The sequence below is a fragment of the Oxyura jamaicensis genome, chromosome 5 (genome assembly GCF_011077185.1).
Source record: "Oxyura jamaicensis isolate SHBP4307 breed ruddy duck chromosome 5, BPBGC_Ojam_1.0, whole genome shotgun sequence".
NCBI classification, from domain to species: Eukaryota; Metazoa; Chordata; class Aves; order Anseriformes; family Anatidae; genus Oxyura; species Oxyura jamaicensis.
This window is the reverse complement of record NC_048897.1, coordinates 59568862-59587595: the sequence shown is the minus strand read 5'-3', so window position 1 is coordinate 59587595 and position 18734 is coordinate 59568862. Positions and strand designations below refer to the sequence as shown.

The window sequence follows — 18734 nt, the reverse complement described above, 5'->3', positions numbered from 1 at the left end:
GTTAACTTAGATACCCCTAATATTAGTTCATCATCACTGTGCGTGAACTTAAACTACTAAAGTAAAAATGAAGTTTTTCACATTATTTATATTTTTATTATTAATTAAAGTGCTGTCAAGAAGCCTACCCATTTCATGGAATATGAATTAGAAAAATGCACTGATTTTAAATTGACCTTTGTGCTCCATCTTATCTTTAATATCTTAAAGTAACATTTTTAAAGGGGTTTCACTTTGATCAGCTCTTTTTAATTAACTTTAGAAATGTGAGTGTTTTACAATATAGTCTATATCTTTTCTTTTCTTTTTTTTTTTCTTTTTTAATTTAGCTATTAACACTTAGGTTTTACCTTCAGCAGCCCATTACCAGATTTCTATCAAGTCAGGTTTTGGTATATACCAAAGATCTTGATACATCTAGCAAGCAGTTAACCTCTTACCCCACACCCTCCTGTAACTGTGATTATGATGAATGAGTGGTTAGTTCTAAGCAATTCTGTTTTATGTCAATAAATGAATCAAACAGCCATTGGTATGTGCGCATTAGGAAGACAGAGAGAAAATGAAGCTGTCTGTGGGCACTTTATAACCCTTACCCTTTTAAGTAATACGATTCAAGAAGTTAAGGCTCACATCAACTGTTAGTATTCCCCATCCACAACACAGAATAAGAAATCCTTTGTGTCATTTACAAAGAATAAGAAATACCCCGTATAATTTACTATTCACAGTGTGGCTGGAACAAAGTTTTCTTTGCAGGTTTGCTAAAATCTAACTGTTAAGTGACCTAAGGCTTTGGTTTTGTGACAAACAATCATTTCTTCAAGAATATTCTATCAATGCCAATCACTTGCAGAAAACCTCTAGGACTCTGTCCAGGTATGGACTTGTACAAATACTTGGCTTCCATGTTCTTATTTCAGCTTGTTAGCACAAATATTTCCTAACAGATTCCTCTCTCTCAAGATTGCATGCAATTTGAATGGCATATTTCATTCTTGCAAAAATAGAAATGTTTAGATGAGGATTTCCATTTTTTTGCTTAGTGATTTTGCAAAGGTTTTTTTAGACAGCAGATGTATCTCATGCAGCACACGTATGGAGCAGCAATGGAACGAGGAGATCCTCACATTCAAAGCATGGCAATGCTTTGAAAGAGCATTTCCAGCAGCAGCTTCTTTAAATGGTTAAACTTAATCAAAAAGTAGGCAAAGACCACACATCTCTGTGCAGCACATCAGCAGCTGGTTGGATGGCTCTCGCCCCCTCAGTGGTGTCCTTATTTTAGCAGTTCTAAAGTCTCTGATAAGCATGACAGCACGACAGACCCTTTGGGTTTCTGTGGATGCAAATCGTTATGTTGTATGTTTTCTCTTGTGGCATGCATTCCATTATTTGTAAGAAACTGAACAAAGGTTCTGTTCTATCTTAAAAATCAAAATAGTAGTCTAGGTATGCTATTTGCTCATTATAAGACAATCTGGCTAAAGTGAATACAACGCATATTGCTTCCATGACATGAGCATACTGTACACCTAGTCATTTTTTTACCTACTACAAAGAAACAGTCTGTACAATCAATAGAGCAGCAGAGAAAATAACATCTGCTGCCCTCAGAAGGTAAATAAGAACTTAGGAACATGCTTCTGTGTAACAGACGCTCCTTCCACTAAGAGAACCAGAAGTCCCTGGATGACATACCACAACCACACAGCTTTGGAAAAATTCATACAGGGAGTCCATCAGACATCCCATCTAGAAGCAAAGGTGGGAGGGGCGCGAGACTCTTAGAAACTGAAAAGCAAATAAAATTTGTGGTAGTTTTGCTTGGACGTCTGTCCTGTTCTCACCAAAAGTGAGAAGTTTATTCCAGTCACCTCTCTCTCTCTCCTTCAGTCCTTTTTCCTTACACCTTCTGCTCTTCAGGTGAAACTACACAGCATTGGAAGGAAGCAAGTATGTTCCCATTTGACCCACACTGGCAAATGTACTTGTGCATCCAGGCAGAGAGCATTACTCAAGGGTAAAGAAGTGTCCTTCTCCCTTCCATTTTGCTTCTACACAACTGACTATCTCTTTAAAATGTCTAAAATATGTGTATTTTATACAGAAGCTTTTTCAGACAAGAAAAATCTGCAGCGCAGTTTCACCATTTGTAAAATAATCCCAGGAAAACAAAGCTTCAAATTGCTGAGAGGCTACTTCATGGTATGACCACATCATTTTACATTGTTTTGTCACAAATGTTAGCTGGAAAACAGACAGAAGAGGAAGAAGACCTCTGGTACCTCCAGCACACCCATGCTGAGCACCTCTGGATGTTGCAGCACACAGAGCTTCCAGCAAGGCACCACTTTGTTTCCTTAATAGGAATTTTGAATGAGTTCTGTCCATAAAGATACTCTGATACACACCTCCTTCACCAAAATGAACAACTAGATATTAAGAGAAAAATTGAGAACAACTTTCTATAAACTGGGTCCACTATACTGCTTAGCTAACAAGTATAGACACAGTATTCTCCCCAGTAAACTGGACTTCAGAATAACATCAGATATTACCAATTAAACCTGTAAAGCTAAATAGTGCCAAAGCCGCATGCCTTCACTAGCCTCAAATAAGCTATGCCTTCTTTCACTTTATCATGTAAATAGTCACAAATTAGTAGGCTTTTTTATTATTATCTAAACTGTTACAAATACAAAACACAAATCTATTTGGTCAGATGCTCCAGGCTCTAACTGAACACAGTCCCTAAGTTTTAAATGGAACCATTCCAAGTAAACCAAGTATAAAAATTGCCTTAAAAATAAAATTGAGGAAAAATGTTAAATACTGAGTCTGAATCAAAATGTACCCTCTGACCACGTGCTATCAGATGAAGTGCTTGAAAAGATTGTTTACCTACTTACACTATCAGGTTTTTTGTGTTATGATGTGTGTGCATGTGCATGCCCCTTAAATGTTCCTATTTTTGTTGTTAAACCTTTCTAAAGAATTCTGCTGTTTGTTTTTAAAGTGATTTGATTTTAGTTTCAAATCCAATTATATTATTTTCACCATATTTTCAGCACAGGCTTTTCATTGAAGAGCAGTTCTAGCGAGACCCTGAAGTTTTATGGGCTTTACCACCATTCATTTCAGAGTTTTCTCCCCCTTTGTCACTGTTTTCACTTTACACACAAGTTACTTTACACACAAGTCACAATAAAATATTTGCACATAAACTGAACTGCTAATAAAGAGGTATATACAACTCCTGATCAACAAGTAGAATTCATTTTACATGCAGTTATTAGAGGATATTTATTTTACTTTCTATAACTTTAAATAACCATTGCAGTTTACTACTGGACAAACCTACTTGAGAAGGACAGTTAAATAAATTAAACCCACATTCTAGAAAAAAAAGGTAACCTTTAGTTAGGACAATTACTCTGTGGGCATAACACAAAAGCACAAATGTCACATTTTCCATGAAATTTACTTTTGTATGAATCATCAATCCTGTTTTCTCCTGAACAAAAGTAGCCAAAAAAGACAACAAAAAAAGTTGTCTGAACTGGATGATCCAAGTAATTACATGTTACAGCAGAATGCATTTATGACAAAACTTTCAAAAATTTGAGGAAAAAGTTATTATAGCCCCTGGTTGAAATAGCTTTGGTATAGACCTATAGCTCTATTTTGCTGATCTTGCTGTATTCCTTTATAAAAAATATCAAGTTTCGAAAATCAATCTTCCGAGTGTCAATTTACACTCCTTCCCTTTGGAGTATAGATCAAATAAATACACTACAAAAACACACCCAAGTACTATACTGTAACATTAAAAATGGTATACACTTCTCATTAGCGTTTTTAAAATGCTGCTTTAAATTGAATCTTCTCAAAACTATATATGCAAGCCTTTTGTCTTCCACACGAACCCCCAGAGCTCTCATCTTATATCGTATCATCTCCTTAGGGCCTTTTTGTTCATCCTCAAGTCCTGATTCTGTTCTCATCAGCTTCCAGAGTCACCTCACATGAATAAGTATTTGCAGAAATCAAGCCTTTAAATTGAAAGAAACTTGAAATAACAGCATGCCCTACTAGTCTACAGAGCCCAGGGAAAATTTATGACACTATACTTACTACTGTAGCTGAATACTACGAGTCTGTATCTGCTGAACTGAAGTATGTTATGTAAAGAATATTTTCAAGTTTGGAGAGGTACAATATAGATGATTTAAGAAGATCTAAACCTGTGTTAATGTAGAATGTATACTTCAATCCTGTTTTCATTATGTGAGGAGACACTGGGCTGTTTCACTTAGTTATACATTCTACGTTTCATTTTCAGCTTATGTGCATGTAGGATGTGTACGTTCCCAGACACACAGTGCTAAATACCAAAATAAGTCCTTTAATCAAAGAACACGGTCAGTCAGCAGTAGTATTAGCTTCTCCAGATATTCCTATTAATATGATTCTCTGCTAATTTGCAGAGAATATCTATAAAAGACTAGACTGTAGTTCATTTCATAGTCATTTTGTACAGTCATTTACTTGTCTTCTCTGGTAAGACTGCTGAGCTGTGTTCCAGATCTAATGGTCACAATATGGAAGATGTCTTAACTGTACTAACTTTTTTTCTGCAAAAGCCAGCATACAGTTGTGTGATAGCAACAGTCCATATTTTGCATGATAGTTTAACCACTTGTTTGGTTAACCTAAACACAAACATTGCTTTCAAAGTACATTTTATATCGATTTTTGTCCTGTTCTCACCAGAGAACATTGCCATTGTTAACCAAGACAGGCAAGAATCAGATCACAAGTCCATAGAAAACTATTAAGTGTGTCCAAAAAAGGGTGACAAAGATGGTGAAGGGTTTAGTGTGGAAGACATACGAGGAGCAGCTGAGGTCACTCAGATTGCTCAGCCCATAGCAGAGCTGACTGAGGAGAGGCCTCATGGTGGCCTGCAGCTTCCTCACGAGGGCAGCGGAGGGGCAGGCCCTGAGCTCTGCTCTCTGGGGACAGCGACAGGACCCGAGGGAACAGCATGGAGCTGGGACAGGGGAGGGTCAGGCTGGGGGTTAGGGAGAGGTTCTGCACCCAGAGGGTGGTTGGGCACTGGGAAAGGTTCCCAGGGCAGTGGTCACAGCACCAAGCCTGCCAGAGCTCAAGAAGAGTTTGGACAAAAGCTCTCAGACGTGTGGTCTGATTTTTGGGTGGTCGTGTGAAGCCAGGAGTTGGACTCAATGATCTTTATGGGTCCCTTCCAACTTGGGATATTCTCTGATTCTATAATACAATTACTGAAGCACTTCATAAGTTTATTCTACTACGTGTGCATGAATTAAACAATACTTACAGCTTCTCATCCAATTAGCTTGGTACGCACAATGACATTCACTGTGAATCTACTATAGTATTTAATCCGTTGCTTTGACAAGAAAGCACACTCAAAATTGAGGTATAAATAGATATTGTTTATACTGACTGATACATTACTGTTTCTATTCATAGATGAGAAAAAATGAGGCACAGAAAACTTAAGCGATAACTTGAAGAAAACACGAAGTGGCAAAGCCTGGAAAAGTTACAGCAAACGCTTCACTATTGATTCAGAAATCACCCCATAACCTTACACTGCCATCTCAAAATCGCTTTTCAAAGGTAATACTTTTTTTTTAATTTGTTCATTTTATTTGATAACAATATTTTCTTTAAATACGACTGACAACATTCATTAAAAAGATGCAAATGTCTACTGACCTGTAAGTGAAGGAAACTGCAAATATAATGGCAAAACCATGTATGAAAATGAACATTTGTAAAGAGGAAGGGTTAGTACAAATTGAATGCATTTCCATATTGAGAGGAGAAACAGCCATATTTTTCCCTGATGAATGTAGTTCTGTGAACATCTTTTTCCACAAATGATTGAATAAATATTTATTCATAAACTATATTTGTGACTTAAGAGAACAGGCTGCATAGATTGGTTTCATTTATACTACATCATACAAGAGGTATTGCAATAATTTATATCATGCCAAGTCTAAGTCCCATTAGATTTTCCTTATTATACTTGACTGAAGCTGAAGACTATCCAAAACAGCAATTCTGAAAGCTTTCTATTCGTTGTGTAAATAAGTGTCTTACTCCCACATCCTCTCCTCTAACCTTCCCTTTCTCAAAGCATTTATGTAGAGGCCTAGTCCCATTTGTTCTGTTTGAACTTGGGCATATGCTGAAACATATTCTTGGGCCATGGCCTAAATGACTACACTCTCAGTCATTTTGCTGCAACCATAAAGGTCAGCTTTCTCCAGGGTAAATATAAATACATTCCCAGTTCAACAGATACTGGTTGTCCTAGCATTTCCTCCATTAACCCATGTAATAATTTTTCTCACAGTCCTGTCAGTCTTGAATCACTGCCCCAATTCACTACTAGAAACAATTTTAATCACAACAGGAAGATGCGCTGACACTGTTAGCAACAGACTCATAACTAATGTGTTGCTGTAAGCAACACTTCTCTCATTATTATCATTAAAAAAAAAAAAAAAAAGGAATATGCACTGCTAATTTAAGTATTTGTAAGCCCCTGCAAACAGCTGAATCTTAAGTTGGTAGCAAAAAACTACAAAAAGTTTGTAAGTAGCTGGGTATGTTCTTAATGAAAGAAGAATCTAAACTGGTGATATTACAATGGCACTTTAAAATAATTTCCATCCTTTGCATTAAAACAGTAGTAGAAAGACATGTAACAGGAAAACAAATCAATAAATACTTACAAATATGCAAAAAAAGTCAGCCCCAGCTCCCAGAAATCACTGGTAAGTTGCTTTTGAATTCATGAAACTGACCTGAAAAATTAAAAGGAAAAAAAAAAAAAAAAAAACAAGTTAAAAGAAAGCACAGAACTGATAAATTTTACGTTTTTTATTACTATAGAATAGTTGTGATTTTTAACTATGAACTAAATAAAGCAGTACACAAGACTGTTGTCACTATTTCAGCCAAGTAATTTACACAGAGTTTGTTTCCAGGAAGCCAATACCGAGAGAAACAATTATTTCATTGTTCTACATCTCACACCATAGCAACCAGTACATTACAGCTTCTACAAACTGTCATAAATGCAAGCATGGTTATCTTTTAATAAGGAAAATAGCTTTGAGGCTTTTTTTGGTTGGTTTGGGTTTTATTTGTTATTGTTGGTTTTTTTACATGTAACAGAACATTCATTACTTTTAAGAAGTATTTTGTTAGCAGCATTTTGCAGCTCAAGTGGTTTAAATTGTTACTGTTTAGGTATGTTTAACTGGAACCCCTCTGAGGCAAAATTCATACAAAAAGACAGACTGACAATTTTGTTCTCCTATGGTCTAGATCCTGGTTAGAAGCTTAGTATAAGTACAATGTGTTCACTATAAGGCATGATTAAATCCAACATTCTTTTTCCTGCATACCCCTCAGTTCTAGCTGGAAAGGTAACAGATGCAACTCAAACCCACAGAGCTTGCCTTATAAAATTCTTTAACTAGCACAATGACTCACTTTATGCCTCTAAATATCCATGGTTTCCTCTCTCCAGAACCCCCATGCATTAGAAGGTAGTTCAGTAGTTTATTTTTATTGTTTGGTCTACATACAGCACATTTTTAGTTCTTAGGAAAACAAAGAAACTTTGTTGCAGAGCCCTTGTTTTCTTTCCAAAACGCGAGGATGGATATGGGTAACGTTAAACTGAAAATAGTAATGGAGCCTGGGCAACTAGTTTAGGTCAAAACCTTTTCTCCAGGAGCTATCTGATTAATTTGCAGTTCATAAAACAGTGGGTGTAAGCTTAGTTTAAAAACATGTAACTATATTTAAGATGAAATCATCGTTTTTGTTAGCCTCCAGTAATCTTTAAGAAACACCTTCCCACAACATTTCTGTATCCTAAAGTGCACCAGCCCGTACTGTGCATTGCCTAGAGACAAGCAGAGAATACCAAACTTATCTTGATGTAGAATATCCTCCTTATTTCATACACCCACCCTGAAGTGCATATTATTCATTCCAACCAAGCCCTCCCCCATCCCAAAAGTACACATTTAATTGTGTCTTCTCTCCTGTAATACCAACAGAAAGTCAACAAATCTCATTTGCTGTATCAATGCTATGTTATTATATATTTTAAAAGCAAGCCTGAATCTCATTATCAGCTGATTTATGCCATTAGTGTGCTTTGGAGCCACCAATTAAACAAGGACAGTGGTTCATAAGGTCACAGTTAATTAATCTGAAAGAGTATAAATACACTTTAATGCACACCACCTCATGTAGAGAATTTAGGAACAAAGCACCAAACCTTTATTCTGGGCAAGCAATTAGGGGGAAAGGTTAAATATACAAAATTTAAAATTTAGCTTTAGCATTCTGTTAATCTACCAGGAAGAACTTTGGCTTGGTTTAAAAAAACTGCAGAACATTACGTATGTGAAGCCTTGATTCTTAAAGTAACAGTGTGAATAAGACAGACAGCACAGGGCCAACTATGCCTGATGACTGTGAGCAAATTAGGGCTTTTTGCTCAGATAACACCTAGGAACCGAGAATCAGCTGTGGACTTAGCCTGTATGCAGCCTCTCAGGGTGGGAAAACAAAAACCCAACCCCAAACAGCATTCTTCTCAAAAGAGACTCATCTGAGCTAGACTTGTATTTAGTAAATCATACAAAACTATCCAAAATGACTTTTCTTTCAATCACATTTCCTTGGTAAATGTAATAAAATAGTGCATTTTGTATAGTGCATTTGGAAGAAATCAAGTAAGAGTTCAGTTAAAAGAGTATTCTGCCAGCACAACCAGACTGTAAGTAAAATTATGAAAACATTAATTGATCAGAAACAGTTATTTACAGAAAAAAATCAAGTATGAGATACCTAAGGTTTATAGGGAGGAAAATGACACCTGTTTTTTACTGCTTTGACTCATTTTACCTTGCACAGTTCCTGGCTCAAAAGATAGACAATATAGCTAAAACAAACATTCACACACAAACCCTCATGACCTAATTAGATGAAAACCTTTTTTTATATATAATATATATAATATCTGCAGTTCTATATTCTATGAACGAGCCTTGTATCATTTAGTTCTTATTTTAGATTTCCAACTGTTTTGTGTTTTTTTGTAACTTAAAAAAACCTCTCCTTTTCAATATAAAAAGCTCTCTGTCCATCAAACATTAACATCAGAAAATTTCTATCAGCTATATCCTATACAAAGTGTATAATTAAATATAAACGTATGCTATAAGTAAGATAAACCAATGCCTCCTATCCGGGTCAGAAGCTGTGCCATGTAGATTTTTGCACCTGTCCCTGCAATCGATAAAAGACTCGCACCATGCTTTTAAAGGTGTCTGGGAGGCCAACTCCCACCGATGTTGAGAAGAAAGACCTACTCCTTTTGGAAGCCTAGCTCTTATTCTATTAGCTTAAACCACTTTTATATTCACTTTTGATGTCTGAAGCTGAACTCCAAGTGACTACACAGGTAAAGAGTTGCTGCAGAAATATATACAAGAACAAAGTTTTCTTTAAAATATATTCTGTTGATTCAATTGGTACAAGTCCCACCTGAAACTTGCCTCAGCTATTTTATAGTCAGAATGCTCTCAAAACATTCTCAGTGCCTGCAATTTCTGCAGCTATTTTAGATGCTTGTTTGGAAAGTTTCTGGCATCCTTATCAGCGCCAGGCTCTCCTAGTCCCACTATGAAAGGAGAAAAGCAAAGCCGTAAGAGCAACCTATGCAATGATTTCAGGCACCTTTTGCTTGTCTTGCAAACGCATACTGAGATCAAGAGAACCCTAAACGTAAAACAGTTTAGGAACATCAGTAGGTGACCACAGGATCTTGAGTGCTCTAACTGTTATGAACCAAAGAAAACTCCATAAATAGCAGAATTTATTTTATTTATGCAGTCACTTATGAAAGTCTTCTATCCTCCCAAACCGTCAGCTCTAATAATTCCAAGAGATTTCAGTTTGCACAATAAAAGATTTTACCACCTTTGAAAAGCAGAAAAAAAATGTTCATTCTATAAAATCTTTCATTAAATTTTTCTGATTCTTCTAAGATACGGCTTCTACAGGTAGCCTGTATTTTCTGTGCACAGTCAAAAGTGAGCATGAAGGAAGCCGGCAAGTAAAAAATGGAAGCAGTTATTTAGTAAAAAGCATGGCATCATGTTATATCATTTGAGAATGTGGCCTATCATTGTGGGCTGCTAGGACTAAAATACGTACCACTCAACAACAGTTAAAAAACTATTTTCAGAATTATAGTACAATTTGAAATGAGAAGAAGGAATAATGCGGAAATGAAGTTATACATTTAGGGCCTGAATCACATCTCAATTTCACACCTTGAATGTGCAAAATTCCACAATTAAAACAACATTAATGACCTGTAAGCCCCTAGCCACAATCATAGAAATGAATGGGCAGAAGGTTGATTATGATGAGATCCTTTGAGTTGGATTTCTAAAAATTTTACTTAATTGAGGTAAAGGGCACAGTTTCAAGATGAATCCTTGATGAACGGTTTACTTGCACACAGAAAACTCTTCATACACAACCATTTTGAAACAAGAAAGTAAACACAGTAATTAACCACTATAGATGAGACTTTCTACAGAAGACAAGGGAATTCCTGTTATCTTGTTTGCTTTTTTGGTCATTTCTCTTCAATGGTGGAAAGACAAAGGTGGGGGCTGTAAACCTACTACTTTTCATTTTATAATAGTCTCTGCAATGATCCTCATTTCAATTTTTGCACCCTGCAACAGAGATCGCAGCCAAATGATCTATCAGAAGAGGAATCAGGGCACACCATGTGTTACACCACTGGCCACTTTAAAACATGTTGCATCATAGTGAGGTAAGAAGAAGATGGTGCACACGAAGTAAACACTGGTCTCCAGACCTCTGGACTCAGCCACTTCTTTGCCACAGATTTTCTGCACAACCTTCAGCAAAGGAGTTTCTCTGTACTTCGCATTCCCTTATTCATAAAAAGGAACTACTACTTGTTCCTTCCATAGCAGTGATACTCTACTATTCCATGTATCAGAAGCCGTGACGTTATTACAGAAATGAGACTCAAAAGAATACCTAAAATAGGATGCAACTCCACAGAGCTTTGCAGGGAGATGTGAGCTCACCCTGCCCACACTGGGAGATGACTGGCCACAAACCCACTCTAATCCAGTTTAGCTCTGGTTAGCACTTACGTAAACTACATGACTTCCAGTTTAGAGCAACCTCACATCTGCCTACAAAAAGCATGTCAACATACACATACAATAGATGGCGCTTCTGTGAACTACCTCTTAAAAAAGGAACCCTGCCGCCACTTTTGCCAAACCCCACAGCGTGGTTACAAGGCAGTTGTTCCATTGTCTCTCCCAGAAGGGTATTACCCGGTAGTGGCACGTGATCTTGCAGCAGCCTATTACATGTAACTAGCTGCAAGCTCTCCTTATGATCTCTTCTGTAAAGGCACACGCATTTGCAAAGTGTGCGCTGTCTTCAACAGGCAACTCATGAAGATTTATCTGCTGTGTGCCTGCATATCTATAAAGCATGGAATCACTACAGGGCCTGAGCACAGAACACAAAATTAAGGCCTGTTGGCTCTATCGCACTATAGCTTGGCATCAGGTTAAGACTAAAAAAGGACTAAAAAGAAGCACTGTACATGTCCAACAACTAATTTCAATGCATTGTTCTGCATGCCACTAAAATCATCCTTGAAAATAGCAGAAATGTTTAATTCACTCCACGGATGAAAGAAATACCTAAATATGTATTTATCCGTTCACATACAAGGAAGGAGGCTAGCATTCCAGATCTGATAAGCTCTGCACTCATACTTTCAAGCAGATAAGAACCACAAGACATATACCACACTACTTGGAAAGCTGAAGGGAGAGGAGGAACTCCAGTTATAACTCATGGATTAGAGACAGCTAAAGCCTCCACAGTGGCCTGGGGTAGGCTGCAAAGCACTGCCGGCTGCCACATCAAGGGACTCGGATTTCCTGGCAGTGCCTGCACCAGCCCACTGCCACTCACGTGACGTAGCTATGACACAAAGGCCACTTCTGAACTTCTTAGGAGCTACGTTCCGTTGTAATAGCCACAAGCAGGGTCGTTCCTAATCAGTATGACTGAATTCATGACAACAGAGAAAGCTTTCAAAACTGGTATGTTTCTGTAGTGTTTGTATGTACAGATCTGTGCACTGAGGTAACACAAGGCAAATTAAGCCCAGAGTAAAAAGTTCCGGCATTACAAGCCCTAAGAAGTATGACTGGTATTACCAGAAACACTTCCAATGCGTGAGACTGCTAGAAGGACAGATCAAATCCGGAGTTTCACAGCAAATGTGAACTGCACTTGGGAAGTTACTCTCTACACCTAGAGCCAGTGTGTAGAGGACATGGCTTTGAGACAGCACCCAGGGTCACCCTTCGGAGATTTCCGTTTGTCACAGCCGTGGAAATCAAACACATGAAGGCCAATACTGCAGCTCTGCCATTGACCTGCATTGTAACATTAAGTGATTTTTTGCTCTTTTCTCTCTCTGTGCCCCGAAAGTACTTCCTCTGTTTGGAATGATAGCTTTTTAATCTCTTCATATGTGCTTTCAGGGACTTGCAACAGTAACAGGGCCTCAGGGCACTACTGTAATATAATCCCAGATGGGTTTTCTGGATACAACTTTAACACAAAATAATAACTATGTTTTCCTTTATTATATAATATTATCGTTGTGTAATATTGCATTATGTGAGAAGAAAATGTACACCAGGAGCTGTTATCATATCACAATGGCATATTTTGAAATTTAATTCAATTTTTTAAAAATGAATTAAAATTAGCAATACCATTCGTAGGTTTTAGCTCACTTTATCTTTTGACTACAAAACATAATGTCAAGTTCCCTGCTATTTCACGTTCAGAACAATGTTTAAAGAAAGTTTACTGAAGAATTGGCTTACTTTGTCCAAAAAAGGGTACATTCTTACAACTCGGCTGTGTGACAGAAAAAGAGTGTACATAGTATAAAATGTTACTTTAACCTGAATTTAGCATGCAGTTAAGTCTCTTTAGTGAACTTCACAAGATCTGAACTGGGCTAAATTGAAATTCAATTACACAACAGAATGAAATCTCATTGATTTGCCTCTACTTCAAATCAACTATCTATATTTACAGGTAGATACTCATTTTATTTGCACATTTATATACTGGTATCTACAATTGGTGACTTTGTCTAAGCAAATAAACTATCTCTTTGGAAAGAAAAATAAAAACAAGTTATGTGACTGTCTTCCTTGCTAGACAAAGCATAGAGAATTACACGTGTGATCAGTTAGATAACAAAGGAGGTTTCAGTTCCTTGCCTACTCCTGCTCAACGGATGAAGCTGTGGTACACAACACAAACAGGGTTTCGGACACATCTTCAGCAGGCTCCTTCACTGGACTTTGACTCAAGCACCATGAAATTGTACTGGTGCTACATTTACCAGATTCAAGATTTTGGATAGTGTAATATGCATAAGCAAAGCTTCTAATATTAACAAGAAACCTCTTAAACAGGAAACAGAAGCTGTCAAGCAAAGAGAGATTTGCGGGGTAGGCACGGGCAAGTGCTAATTGGGAAAGCCCAGATTTATCATTATTTCCAAGAGCTACAAATAGAAGACAGCTGACATGTCTGACATTTTAGAGATATCAATAATAATAATAGTGCATGGGTACAGATTTTGTCATCTAAAATTCTAGCAAAAACATACCATATAGCAATCAGATGTGAAAATTCCCTTAAAAACTGGAGATTCAACCTGTCACAACTGAAACACACATACACAACAACAACAACAAAAGCAACAATGCACCCTTACCTTCAGCAGAAAATAACACAAGCAGATTGTGAGCCAAACACCCAGGAACAGACAGCTGTACTCAAAGTCATGCTTTTTTTCTGACAAATTTATTTTGTATCCTTATAATAAAAATGTGCCATTTACTCCCATTGAAACTAGTGTTAATCCAGACTTTTTTTTTTTTTTGTACTGGAGAGTACCACATTACTTAAACTCAAATTTTCAAAGCTAGTAGGATATAAAAATCAATTAGAAGGCCTTAAGAATGTCTGCCTTCAGGTCTACATCCCTGAATTCCCCAAGGGTCAAAAACTCCTTCCTATATGGCTTGTTTTGTTTTGTTTTTCCTGAAACACTGAAACATAATTACAGATTAAGTACTGTATTTTTAAAAAAGGACCTCATATGCTAACTTCCCCTCTCAATCCTGATTTTTGAAATGACCATCTCCTGACACCATAACCAGAGAAAAGGAGGTCCATGTGCTCTCATTTAATTTCATTTTAGAAGAATCTCATCTTATATACATAACCTCAGTTAGAAGGCGATTCCCCAGGCGTGCAGCACAGAGAAACACTAGCAAGGAAATGCTTTTGTCCCCTGCCCAAGGCACCCTTCTACTTGTGATTTTTTACAATAATCTATCTTGAAGACAAATAATTCTCAACGGCTGGACAAAGAAATCCCATGTGAAAAAAATGAACAAGTTTACGTTACCTCAAAATAAAAACTTCTTAGATTCCCTTCAGTCTTCCTACAGCTGGACTACATAATTAGTTAAAAAAGAAAAAAAAAGCAAGCAAAAAATCATGCTCGAGTATGGAAAGAAGACACCTTGAAACAGAGATTTGCCTTCAATGGTAAGGCTCAGTTTGTAAGAATTCAAGCTTTGGAGGCTTAACCAGGTGAAACTTTAGTTTCTACTGAATTTCACCTATGATACCTCTGTTAAACTCATATCTGTTCTTGTTACCTATCATTTAAAGATTTTGATTTCCTTTTTTTCCCCATGCACAGCAACCTTTGCAGGCAATACAGCCCATCAAATGTTACAACCGCTCTTAGCACTAATTTAAGTCCAGTTGGGGGTAACAGTCAAGCAGGTTAAAATGCTGAAATGCTATAGAAATATCAGTCCATACAGCTCAGTTATATGTTCACAGCCTGGTTTTGATATAATGCATATAGAGATCACATATTAGTAAACTCTTGATCTTGGAGCCAGAGGTGCCCTGCACTTTAGGACAAACTGTCCTAAACTACAGATGTACAGTCAGGTTTGGGGGATGGGTTCTGTTTTTCACATGTTGAAAATTATTTGGGCAATAATTTCCTAGCCTCCTTAGGTAATCATATAAAAACATATCTCCAGGCACTTACAAGCATTGCTCAATATCTGTAAGCCTCAGGCTATCTGCACCTGTCCTCAGCATGATACTGACAGGCAGCAATGAAAAGCTGATGGCTAGAGGGGTGGCTACTAGGTGCTTTGCATATGATATTTCAGAAATGTAAGAGGAATACTGATTTGAAACGCACACACAGTCACACTCAAAAAAATGGCATTAATCTGGATAGCAAACCTAAAAGTTTCAGCAAATTAACTCATCAGCCTGACATGTCTCATTATAAGATCTTATCACTATTTGACTAAACAAGAGAAAATGAAGGAGGAAAGAAAAATATATAGGGAAAAACTCATGTTTCTTTAAAAAGTTCTTAAGGAAGAACTTCAGGTATCTTTCTGTCTCGTGCTAAATGAAGCAGCTATTTCTGTGGAATTTTAGGGTGTTGTTTTCTCTGTTGTCTTTTTAACGAACACTAGAATGAACATTACAGCAACATCCATCAGAAATCATTAGAGCACAAGTTGTAACTACTCCCAGGCAACTATAAAGTATGTAGGTTTTTCTTTCTTTTTTTTTTCTGTATTTTTTTCTGATTTTTCTATTATACTCTAACTAGGCATACTTCGCTTCCTTGAGCTAGAAATATCTCTTTTTCCAGGTGACCCTGCCCTCTTTTTCTGGCGTATGCACCCTTTGGAATGCAGTGCAGAATTAACTACTTGTGTATAAGGAGAAAACTTTAGGGAAAAACAAGAAAAGAAAAACGGTTTTAAATTTTAGTCAGTGACACACTCAAGATTTCATAGCTTATTAATGAAAGTTCTTTCTCACTTGAAAAAGTTTTTAAATCCTTACTCTGTTATTTCTTCATTTAAGAGACTAAGATATTAGTTATGGTTCTAATGATTACATTTATAATTTCATTATTATTTTACTGCTAACTACTCCTTGCTTGCAAATAACTTCATCCTTCACTTCGCTTCCAACTAATTCCTTTAAGGTGGTACTGCAGCCATGTTCAGGACCACGCTGTTCTCACTGCTACGTATATCACCATCACGGATCTTAAGAGTATGCAGTTATAAGAGGATATGCGTTGTGAAAATACTGACAGGTATACACTATCCAATGCAAATTAATGTGGTCCCTCCAAGTAATAAATCAAAGAATGGGGACAGCCCTGATCGCACAGGAAGGCACGGCTATCTTTGGAAATCAGGGTTAAAACCTGGGTGTACTTGATTCATCGCAGAACTACCATCGTTTTAATGGATCTAGGATTTTGCTCTTTACTCTCTCTCCCCAGTGAGGTAATAACGTCTCTTAGAGATGTTCAGAACATTGCCAAATTACCAATATCTGACAATTCGCTGCAAGGTCAAACATGACTAATATCAGAAGAATATATTGAGTACCTACACAGCTTATCCAGGCAAAATTTTAACATACAGTACAAGCAAATAAATATTTAAGAATACTATAGCTGAATGATATTTTCCTCTGTCAAAAGGGTCATCAAAGTCTGTAAAACAATCAAGTCATAATTTGAAGATCTGAGAAGGAGATCGAGCAACGCACACATCTAATACTGACACCCTGTACTGGAGTCATTTGTGCCACTAAGCAACACCTTAATTCCTAGACACCTCTCACAAATCAGGGAATAAGATTCTACTCAGTAAGATCAGGGGCAGTTGAATCCCAGTCTAAGCCATGCAGAGCTTTGGGGAAAGAAAAAAAAAAAAAAAAAAAAAAGTAAAGATACTATTAGAACATTTAAAAAGTCATAAGCATAAAAAAATACATTACTCTGTCAGATGAATCCTCTCTGTAAGCATGCTGACTCCGATTATAAGATGAACTAATCACAAGTTGCTTAAGTGCATGTACAAAAATTAAGAGATAATTATATGAAAAAATGTACAAAGTGGCTCAATGCCAACAAGAGAGTCTCCCATCAATCATATATGATACTTTTCTTGATACTTCTCTCTACCTGGAGAAACAGCTGTGCTCTACAGCAAGTCCCAACAATCTTTAAAACCTCATTCCCACAGACACAGTAAGAGGGTCTGAAAACATGACCTGCTAGAGCTAGGTCCTTTTGGTTTTGTTCCCTGCTATATGACTGCATATGAAGCAGGATTCTCACATTTTATAAAAGTCAAATTTCACAGAAAAAAAAAAAAAAAAAAAAATCTCCATTGTGGTTACATGAACTAACAACCTAGGTTTCTTTCCCACAGTTCTACCAGCCCAATCCTGCAGAAGTCACAGAACTTGCTGATGTTGGATGATGGCTGTCCTTATCTAAACTACGCCTCATATAAGATGTATTTCAACAAGCTGACCCTGTTACTGCACTACAAAATAAAGTGAAATTTTTGTTGATTTCAATGACAATAACTACTAGAGTTTCAGACAAGTGTAATATTATCCCTGTGTAAAGGCTGGAAGAAAATACTGCCCAAGATTCTTTAACATCACTAGAATTTAGCAAATACATCACAGAAATGAAAGAAAAAAAATTATAGAACACTTGATTCAAATACATACAAAGTCCTCTGTGATTACAGCACACAAACGACTGGTATGCTGTTATTAGGGTCTGGCTGAATATATTAAAAGTCCAATGTTAACTTTGCAGAACCAAATCAATCAACGCCTTAAACTTGCATGGACTCACTTTATGAGAGCAAGTTATGTGGTGGGAGTTACAAAATGTGCTGTCTCTGTGACATGCTATTTATTTTTTTAATTTCTCTACTCTCTAAATGTTGCCTGCCCAAATTCTTTTGACGTGGAAATGCTCTAAAAGAGCAAACCACTCTTCAGCCATCTCAGATTAACGTCACTATACATTTAAACCCAAAATGCAGAAGATATTCATATTGCAAGAGAATGATGGACAACAGAGTTATACATTAACAGCACACCGCAGAAAGTTGAGCATGCTTGGAAAATATGAAACTACTAAAACAAAAACAATACTGTTCATAATATTTATTTTTTTCACTTTGGAAACATGATTTGGCACCCTTTCAATTAGGCTCAAATATTCTAAGTTTCAGATATTCCTACAAAGAAGCTCTTTTTTATGTAAGTTCTGTATTTTTATGTAAGGAAATAGATGGCTCTTTCTTTTCTGTGCCTGAAAATACCTTGTCCGCTTGAATAAAAAGTGTGAGGCTCAAGAGGCCGGTAATTACGCATTTGGAATTTGCCATCCATTAAAACTTGGGGATCCCACCCAAAGAGTTTCATCATCAGAACCATCTGGTGTTCTTTCTGCACAATTACCAAAATACAGAACATATTTTGACTTGGCACTTGCATTTGGTAGACACTTTACTCATTTTATAAGTGACAAGAATGCATCTTGCCAATACATGGCCTCAAAAAGAAATTTCAACACACCACACTCTGACTTC

At 36.9% G+C, this 18734-nt stretch overlaps 1 protein-coding gene across 11 annotated transcripts in view; it reads right to left on the bottom strand.

Annotated features, from left to right (window-relative positions):
* SOX6 (SRY-box transcription factor 6) overlaps positions 1–18734 on the bottom strand; it is a 383784-nt gene that overhangs the window by 316088 nt on the left and 48962 nt on the right. For all 11 annotated transcript variants that reach the window (XM_035328701.1, XM_035328699.1, XM_035328705.1 and 8 more), the window contains one exon: positions 6795–6866. The gene's annotated coding sequence lies outside the window, so the exon portion shown is untranslated. The remainder of the gene's footprint in view (positions 1–6794; positions 6867–18734) is intronic.